Below are 9943 nucleotides of genomic sequence, written 5' to 3' on the forward strand. Positions count from 1 at the left end.
ATATAATTCAAACAATAAAAAAAATAAAAGAAAAAGTGATCGATCGGACATCATCAACTCTCATTTTTCATATGATTGAGTTGTGCATAACTATTCTGTGAAAAATGTGCGCTATGCGAAATTTTGAAATGTCATAATTTTCTCATATTTTACATCCGATTTTGTTGAAATCTTCAAAATTATGCTTGTTGGATATTTCTATTGATTCAAATTAACATTCTTTTCTGGGGTGGACTTGACCTTTAAACATTGAACTATGGTCGAGGTGCAGCGGCGTACCCAGGATTTTCCAAAAGAGGAGCAAATTTTTTTGAGGATATTTCGTGCGCGAAAAGAATTGACAAGCAAAAAAAGGAAAGGTCTTCAACCACAAATAAAGGATTTCGTACCACAAAAAATTGACAAGCCAAAAAAAAAAGAAAAATAAGGTCTTTAAGTTCAAAAGAGGGTCCACACGTCTGTTTTCATTGCATTTTTACATTCCAAATTATTAATTTTGCTTCTCAAAAGGGGGGCATGTCCCCTGGATCAGTTATGACTCGTCAGGGGGGGGGGCACCTGTCCCCTGGATCAGTTGTGACTCGTCAGGGGGGGGCATATCCCCTGGATCAGTTGTGACTCGTCAGGGGGACAGGGGCATGTCCCCTGGATCAGTTGTGACTCATCAGGGGGCAGTCTGCCCCCTTAGGTATACGCTAGTGGCGAGGTGCAAAAAAAAAAAACAGGGACAATGATTTACAAGTCATTATATAAGCACTGATTTTCAAGTCATAAGCACAAGGAGGTGAAATTGAGAACGGTGCGAAGAGAAAAAATGCAATGAAAGAAAGAAATTAGTATAAAGAAAGAAAAAAAATGGAGAAGGGATGGGGGCTGCATGGGATTGCGTCGTTGGGAATTTCTTTAGTCTGACAAACTTTATTGCATTTTTTTTTCGTTTCTAACTTGACAAACAAGCCATGTACACGCCCCTCATTATAAAAGGGAGAAATATCCGGATATTGTCAATCGGACTGTTATGAGAGAAAAGCAAAAAAAAAAAATGTTGTGATATCGGCATCATAATTGATAGTGCATTGAAATAATGTTATTTCTTCATTAAAAAAATAACACACTTTCTTGTGAATAGGAACATGGCTTACCGCTCCCCCAACCTCACCTTCGCAGAGGGTGGACAAAATTATACTGAGCAAGTAGTTGACCTTCCTGTAAAATATGCTATATCCTATATTAAACGTGTAATTTTTGTTTGTCAACGAAACATAGCACGAATCTCTTGTAATGAAAAAATCTCTGAGCTGACTTTATAATTTTATAAATTACAATATATTTTATTAATTGAGAAAGAGCAGAGGTCAAAAATACAGTATATAATTGAGGGATCCAGGCTGGGGGCACCCCAGGAATATTTTGAAATTTGCTCATGGACTTACATTTTTTATTTATTTACTTTAATGCATTTTTTAATCTATTAATTAATTCATTCATTTATCATGTATTCTGTTTCATTTACCCAAGGTAAGAGAGTCTTGCACAAGAGAGCTAAATGTTCGAAAATGGTCATTATGGGCCCGTCTGTTTGCTATTTCCACCACTTTTTATTTCTTTCTTCGCAACGTTAATTTTGTATAAGAATCTTCTACTATAATTGGCGTGCTTGCCTGACACATTTTCATTCCAATTTGATATTGACCGAACATTGCCATAAACATTACCGATAAATCGTTCTTGTACCATGATTGTTAGGAAAAAAAAGAAGATGTTCACCTATACCCTGGCAAAATGGCATTTAATGCATGCTTAGTTTCAAGTTTCCAATTTGCACCTTTCTAATGAGTCTAAGTAGAAACACAAGTAAAGAACTATATAGCTCTTGAGGCCTGTTCAGAAATAATATGTTGGATACAGGGGCAGCCTTCGCTGATGGGGGGGGGGGGCGAATTTTGTCAGCCCAAAATTTTCCCTGATCGGCCTCTCGAAGTTGATTTGTTTATGTTTATTTGAAGGGGTAGTCCTAACAGTGCATCTCTTAGCTTTATTTTAATAAATCATCATAAACATAATCTCATAAGCCTTAGTTCGTGCGCAAAGTGCGAACTAATTTTTTTTTTTTAATGTATTTTGTCCCAAAACTTGAACATTCTGGGCAATGTTTGTGAGCCTGAACGTCATGTAACTGATTAATATTACTGCGTATAGCGTGAACAGAAATTATAATACGTTTTGATCTGATCGAAAAGGGACCACCTGTCAAAAACTATACTTGCAGTTGGCCATGAATGCGTTGCATATTTCAACAATCAAATAGTGCATGCAAGCGCGAGCTGATTTTTTTTTACATTTCTACCTAAAGAAGGGAAAATCTAAGCTCTTTTTGTCAATTTGTGAACATGATAGGTATATCACTGAACAATTGATGCGTGAGAAAAGCGTGAGCGTAAAAAATCAAGATTTAGCCTAAAACGGGACACATTTTTCATGTTTTGTAAATCATGAAAAGGATGAATAATTGGGAATCTTTCTACATGAATAATGCGAGCGCGCCAAACGCGAGCAGAAAACTTTTGGAAATCTGAAATGAAAATAAGGGTCCATATAAGCTCTGTGTTTCAAGTACTTGGTGGAAAATTGCTAGGTGGATATTGATCGCACTTAAAGGAGAATGAAACCCTTGAAACCAGCTGAATCCATATCAAAGAGAAAAATCAAAGAAACATATTGTTGAAAGTTTGAGGAAGATTGAATGAATAACAAGAAAGTTATGAGCATTCGAATATTGAGATCACTAGTGCCATGTAGATCCTCCCAACGGCAATGCGACCAAGATCTGTGATATCACACACGTACAACTCCCTCATTACTTTAGTACTTATTTCACTTATATTCTCACTTTTATAGAGTCTATCACAAGGTGAGGTGTTCTCTTTATGAGATGACAAGTACAGAGGTTTCACAACATTATATCATTGATGAATCGTTTGTCATATGATTAGAATGAGCAAAAAGAGATGTTTTGGGGTATATTTTCAGTGTCCAAATGGGAGAGTTGTACGTGTGTGACATCACAGATCTTGGTCGCATTGCCAATGGGAGGATCTCCATAGCATTAGTGATCTCGACATTCAAATGCTCATAACTCTTTTATTGCTAGTCCTATTTTACTCAAAGTTTTGTTGATCTTATTCTTTGATTTTTCTGCTTTCACAAAAGCTAAATTGCTCCAAGAGTTTCATTCTCCTTTAATAAAAAGCTGATATTTTGTTTTATTTTCAAAGTCGTCCACTCATCTTATTTTATTCTTTCGCCTCCTTTTATTTCTTTTTCTTCTCTCTTTTCCCCCTTATTTTTCAACTTTCTTTCTTTCAACCTTTTTCTTCAGTTTTTTTTTGCTCCGCCAAGGGGGGCAAGCACCTCGCCCCCCTTCCTGGATCCGCCTATGTAAATATTCAAAGTAAAAATGTTCTGTAATGAAGACAGGATCATTCAGAATTGTGCTAAAAGATGTACATGCATAGGCAAGGCATGCAGATCCATGGGGTCGAAGCGGCCGCGGGCAACCCCCTACCTCTGTTGGCGGCGGAAAAGGAGGTAAAAGAGAAAAGAACGAGGAATGAAAAAAGGAGTAAGGGAAGAAAATGATAAAAGAAGGAAGAAAGTGTAATAAAACTGGGGAGGGGATGATAAGAAAATAAAGAAGGAAATCAGGCCATAATGTAAAAAAAAAAACGTTTAAAGACGTTGCTTACACTTCGCGCTCGCATTGACTTGAGCGGGATAATAATATGTTCAACATGTTTAAGAGGATATCAACTGCCCTAAAATATTAATTTTCAAGTCTAGTCAATATGCACAAATTATTCTCGCCACTCGAATATTAATTATCTTCTTTTTATTCAGCGATACACATTCTCTTCATGATTACAAGAAAAGTTCTAAATTCATATTGCAAAAATATTAGCTCGCGCTTTGCGTTCACAAATTTAGTAAGTAAGTGCGATCAATATCCGCTTCACATTATTTTTCTAAAGTGGTTGAAGGTAGCTGAAGGTTGAAAGGTAATCTGAAAAATAAAAATATTGCACTAACTTTTTTTGTGAGAATGAAATTAAGCAAGCGAAGCGAGAATGCCGATGGTACTGAATAAAAATATAGCACCGCAGAATAGAAAAAAGGAGCTCGAGTTAGAATCTGTTATAACAATGGCAATATATACAAAACATACACAACACAATATATTTAAATTTCATTTTTCATAATAACATATTTTATGAATTTCCATATACATCTGTTCACACTAAAATTACACTACTGTACGAAAAAAACAACACCTAGAACAAACTATGAATAACCCATTTTCGCCCCTTTCAAATAAATTGAGATCCATTTACGCACATGCACACGCCTTACTCCCCCTTTCCCCATTTTCTTTCTCCTGCTCCTTCAATACCCTCCAGGAATTGCTCAGGGTTCGGGGAGGGGGGGCCTTTGATCATCATACTTTTTAATGAATCATAATGGCAATCTAATGGTAGCATCTAAACTCGCTCGTCGCGCTTGCATAAACTTATGCAGTCCTTGTGAGCATAGCTCACCCCCCCCCCCCCTCCTGGTGACTTGGAACCCCCTCCCCATGGAAGAGAAAAGAATGATAAAGAGATATGTATCACGTCAAAATCTATCACAAAGTTAGATTTTTGTATTGAAGGGTGATACAAAAATTGCTCGCCTGCAGCTTTTCTAGTAATAATTTTATCCTTTATGCAATTCTGTCCCCCCCTTGAAATTTTAGACTGGTAGTGCTACTGACCACCCCCTCAAAAAAAGTAATGATAATAATAATAATAAATTACAAGTAAAAATAGGCCTAAATGTAACAAAAAAAACTTTCAGGGACCAAACTTAATTGTGTCAGTTATCCAATCTCCTCCAACCCCGTAAAGACCGACCCTGGACACCCATGTTATTTTACATACACCGCGATGAAAGCGAAAATTGGGGGGGGGGGGCGTGCCCCCAAATTCTTTGGCTAGGATTTAACATTATCTAGGATATGTTAATGCTTGTATGGTATCGCCGCGAAACCTCTTCGAAATTCAGCAGGGTTTTTCGATCGTTATTACATTAAAAACTAGCAAGCTGATTTAGACTTCGTGGCACATACATGTACGGCATCACATTTTTTCCTCCCGTTCGTTTTTTTTGGTAATCCTCGATCGTCAACCTGGACGTGTTCTTATATGCCTAATTCCACTTTTCCTTAATCCCTTCTCTTCCTTTTTTTTTAATTCAGCTTTATCGCTATCTCATAGGCGGATCCAGGGGGCGAAGTTCCCGGGTCCCCGTAGTGGCGGAGCAAAAAAAAAAGGAAAGTAAAAAAAAAAAGGAAAAGGGAAAAGAGAGGAGAAAATGGGGAAGAAGACAAGTGAATAAAACAAGACGAGCTGTCATTATTGTTTGATTTATAAATTGATTTTTATTATGTGCAGCCATAGTCCGTTTTATGGTCCAAGTATCAATGCAGCTCCCGCTACGCGCTCGCATTATTTGTCAAGTACCCTAGTCTTCGTATATTCAATGAATTCTCAAAAATATTCATATTCAGGTCTGATTGTCAAAACCTATCACATGATTGTCAAAAGACAATTAAAATAAAATCGGTTCGTGATTTGCGCTCGCATTAATTGTTAAAGATTATATCAACCAATGTCTTCTATTCATAAATACAATGCTTACAATATCCAGTTGTCAGAACTTGATATTAACAAATTTCTCGCTTTCATCGGGCTTATTAGTTATTAGAGTAACAAATAAGGTAAGAACATTTTCATGAATTGCTAATTACTATATTGTATTTTTTCAGAATAGAATGTCGACAAGTTTCATCTCGCGCTTTAATAGGTAGATAATTACCATTTTCATTATGATGACAAAATGTCCTTAGAATATCCCCGTGCTAGGTCAAAATAATTTTACAAAAATATCAGCTCGCGCTCACAGGCTCGAATCATTTTATTAAATGCAATCCACATCCAATTTTCATTTTTAGTGATTGAAATAGTGCTTATATTAATTGAGATTATAATATAAACAATATTCTGCTCGCACTTCGCGCACGAATTACAAAACATGAATAGTGTCCAGTCCCGTTTTTAGCTCTAAATCTCAAAATTTTCCCCATCTCGCTTCGCGCTCGTATTTTTTTAGTGTTTAGTAGTTCAGGATTACAAAAATTGCTTAGAATATCAATTTTCTTGGTTGGAATTTCAAAAGCTCAGCTCGCACTTCGTGCTCACATTATTCGATTGTTGAAATAGGCCAACAAGAATGTATCGTCTTCATGAAAACTACAAGCAGGTCCCTTGTTTATCAGGCCAGGGGCCCGTTGCAGAAAGAGTTGCAATCAATCGCAACTCTAAAAATCATGCGCAAGTCCCAAATGCGCGTTGTTGATTGGTCGAAAATCAAATTGCGCGTGATTTTTGTTGAGTTGCGATTGATTGCAACTCTTTCTGTAACGGGCCCCAGAACAGTGGCTTACCTAGGATTTTCCCAGGGGGGGGGGGCAAATTCGTCCGCCCAAAAATTTGACGAGCAAAAAAAAGGACTTCAAACACAAATAAAGGAATTTGTACCAGAAAAAAAAATTGACAAGCATAAAAGAAAGAAGAAAAAAAAAGGTCTTCAAGTTCACAGGAACAGGCCACTTGCGGGGGGGGGGGGGGGGGAGGATACGTTCCTTGCATGGGTTGTGACTCGTCAGGGGGGGGGCAGTCTGCCCCCCTCTTGGCCTCTGCCCCGGCCCCCCGTAGGTATACGCTAATGGGCCAAACATATATTTAAAAAATTCTACTCGTGCTTCGCATTTGCAGTAGCAATTAGATATACGAATCTTGCCCATGATCAAAACATTACTCTTTTTCGTTATCTTTCCCTCTCTTTCTTTTCTCCCTTTTCCCCATTTCCAAATTTCCCTTCCCCAATGCATGCGCTGAAATATGACGTGAAAGACATGAACACAATCGTTGTACACGCAAAAAATGTGTATGATGGGAATGTCAGGAGGCCGAGCTGAGCGAGCGTGGCCACTGTCCATCGCATCGCGCAGTGCATGCAGCATGAATACCGTAATTTCAATCAATCCTCTCCATAGTTCAGCCAATGAACTAATCTTGTCGCACGTGGAAATTTGTAGCCAAAATTTTGACAGAAACATCTCCAGTACGTTTTCGTGAACCTAAAAAAAAACTAGAGTAACATGTGAACTACAGGTTAGAGGGACAGCATAAGGGTAAGTCAGTCCCCATGTTTTTTGTTTAACTCTCTAACCAATCTAACGCAACGTTATGGTCGCCTGCGCTCCTCGCAGAACTCGCCGCCGGGGGAGAAACTCGACGGAAGTCATGCTATAACAATAACCGACGAGCATATACGGAATTAGCAGACTATACGCTCGCAGGGATATTTCGGTTTGCTAAAAGTGGAACGGAATAGCGATCGACGAACAGGGGGAAAAAATCAGTCGTGGACGAAAGTGGGCGCTATATCGGTGCGCATAAATTCAGCTAATTGTCAGTGAATTCAGCCGAGGAAATTGATTTTATTTCTCAGAGTTTATTTAAAATTTTGATATTTCCAAGATGAAATTTTGTCACTTTCACATTGATTTATTATCAGCAATTGTTATTCAACAAAAAAGATTCATTCAACTGGAATTTTTGTATCCTTTACCAACACTATCCACGAGCTTTAAGTCCTATCTCACCCATGAACACATTGCTGTGATCCACATGATTAAGTTGAAATGCTGCCCCAAAAGAGATCCAAATGATAAAGTTAAAATGCTGCCCAAAAAGTGTAATTTGTGTTCACTCATTACATGCATTAAAGTTCAATTTAATAATTTATGAAATTTGCTTAAACAACCAAAACTGGTCACAGTTGATCATTAATTTATCACAACGCCCTTAACTTTGCAAGTTGCAAAGGATTTGCCTCTCAAAAACTGACATAAATTGGAAGGCTAATTCCAGCCCACCCTAATTTTCATACCCTTTGTTTCAGTGGGTAGTGCTCGCTCAAGCATGAATAGTTTTCTAACTTTTTGGTGTCATTTGAGAGTTGACTTTATTGGCTTTCCATATATATAAGTCTCTTCCCCCAAAGTGATATATTTTTTATTTGGCAGCAATTTCAAAAGTGTATAGTTTTTTTTGGGACGCACTGTAGAGAGTAAAAATCATTTACTAATGTATGCTTACCCTCCACAAAGCCAGGGATTCTATTGCATTCATCTACACATACCGCCAAAAAACCTCAAACTTTCGCCCCCGAGATTTCTACTTTCCTTCTAAAAGATCTAGCCCTAAATCCTGTAAATGGAATGCAACTTCATTTCCGAAATTTCTACGCTATCAATTTCATTATTGAACAAGAATTCATCAAAAAAATGAGAAAAATATTATGAAAAGACGGGAGAGACTCGCGCTCGCCCAATGTTTACGCCGCCATCTTGTTTCCTATTGTTCTTCCCCAACGTCACGGACGCGCGGATGAATTCTTGTTTAAAAATGAAATCGAAAGCATTGAAATGTCGGAAATGAAGTTGTATCCCATTTACAGGATTTAGGGCTAGATCTTTTAGAAGTAGAAATCTTGGGGTGAAAGTTTGAGGTTTTTTAGCGGTATGTGTAGATGAATGCAATAGAATCCCTAGACCAAAAGCTTCAGTCTCTGTATTTTGGTTGTTCCGCTGAACTGCGTTGGCTCACTCACCAATACATAGACTGAAGAGCTTGGAGGCCCGTACGTACAGACAACGTATTTTAGCAGTTACGTTAGATCTAACAGCGGAAACCCGATTTTCCGATCGTTTTTATGTACATAAAATGTCACATTATGATAAAGAAATCACATCCATATTTACGAGAAAATGTTTAAAAGTCAGAAATATCGTACCGTAGACCGCAGTTACCGCTAATTCCTTTCAAACGATGATCGAAACATCGTCATCTTCGATCCTTTCGTTGGTCAACGTAAGTTGCCATCTTGGATGACGTCATCATCCTTACAGACGTATTTACCAGTCGCTATATATCGCGATTTGTGCCGCTGCTTTGCGCTTGTACATGTAGATGTGCGTGCGTTCAGAACTTGTCGCTCGCATTGATTGGCCAAGATATCGAAAATTTAATCGGAAAGCCTTGATAAAAGCACAACTATAGTGGGCCTTCGTTCAAGATAATATAATGTCATTTAGAATCTAAAAGAAATGAAAAATCTGGACAAAACCCACCCTCCGAATTGTCGAGCCAGATTACACATGCAGGCTCGCACTAACACACTACCGTCGGTAAATGGGGATTATAGTAAAATGTCAGAAATTGTTGAATAAATCCCCAGAAACGACGGTTATTCCTGTCTATAGAATCCCTGGCTTTTTGAAGAGTAAGCATATGGGCAGTTCCAAGCAAAAGTGGACATTTTCCAAAAAATTATATTGGCTTTATTTCAAATCTGGATCAAATTTTTCTATCAAAACTCATATGGAATTTCATAAATACAAAAGGGGAACAAAATTAGCCACAATTTTTTTTTCTTACGCATCTCTTTATAGGAGAATCCAAACCATACAAGAAATTCTATACATGGGACTACATATGTTGTTTTTTACTTAATTTCAATTTAACAGAAAACTATTGCTTGTTTTGTAAAAATTTTTTTTGGATAATCTGAAGGTCATCATTTTACATCATATCAAACAACAATTTTAAAATAAAAGTTTATTTTACGTTGCCCGTGACATGGATATTTCTGATTTCACTCCGTAACCGGGTATGGGTTTACGTTTTAAGTCGTAATTAATGAAATAATACACCAATTTTTTAATGTAATGCAGCATATTAAAGCGAGATCAACATAGAATCCAATCAATAAATCGAAATTA

The sequence above is a fragment of the Lytechinus pictus genome, chromosome 12, assembly GCF_037042905.1.
Source record: "Lytechinus pictus isolate F3 Inbred chromosome 12, Lp3.0, whole genome shotgun sequence".
NCBI lineage: Eukaryota > Metazoa > Echinodermata > Echinoidea > Temnopleuroida > Toxopneustidae > Lytechinus > Lytechinus pictus.